This window comes from Etheostoma spectabile, chromosome 5, assembly GCF_008692095.1.
Source record: "Etheostoma spectabile isolate EspeVRDwgs_2016 chromosome 5, UIUC_Espe_1.0, whole genome shotgun sequence".
NCBI lineage: Eukaryota > Metazoa > Chordata > Actinopteri > Perciformes > Percidae > Etheostoma > Etheostoma spectabile.
In genome coordinates this window covers 37588106-37588475 of record NC_045737.1, presented here as the reverse complement: position 1 = coordinate 37588475, position 370 = coordinate 37588106, and the positions used below count along the sequence as shown (strand labels likewise).

Genomic DNA, 370 nt, shown 5'->3' with positions numbered 1-370 from the left:
CAACGCGTGGTCCGTACAGAATAAGTCTTTAAATCAGACAAATAGCAGATAAAATTCCTCCGAGTCAAAAACAATAAAAAGTGTATATAAATCGTCATCGTGTTGTAAACCAATCAGGTGTTAAATCAGTTGAGAGGACCGCGTTTCCCAGCATGCTCTGGGTCCGCCTGGCTCTTGCAGTCGGTGTAAAGCAGCCACGCCGCCTGCGTCTCAGACCTGGTCTCAGACCTGCGCCGCCTGCGTCTCAGACCTGGTCTCAGACCTGCGCCCCCTGCGTCTCAGACCTGCGGCCGCCTCGCTCTCGTGAGATTTCCGTTGCCCACGTGCGCGTGACGTCAGAGCGAGTCGGGATCAAGTCGGACACAAATCT

The 370-nt window shown here is 53.8% G+C and overlaps 1 protein-coding gene across 1 annotated transcript in view; it reads right to left on the bottom strand.

Annotated features, from left to right (window-relative positions):
* taf5l (TAF5-like RNA polymerase II, p300/CBP-associated factor (PCAF)-associated factor) overlaps positions 1–370 on the bottom strand; it is a gene marked incomplete in the record, with an annotated part of 12004 nt that overhangs the window by 8974 nt on the left and 2660 nt on the right.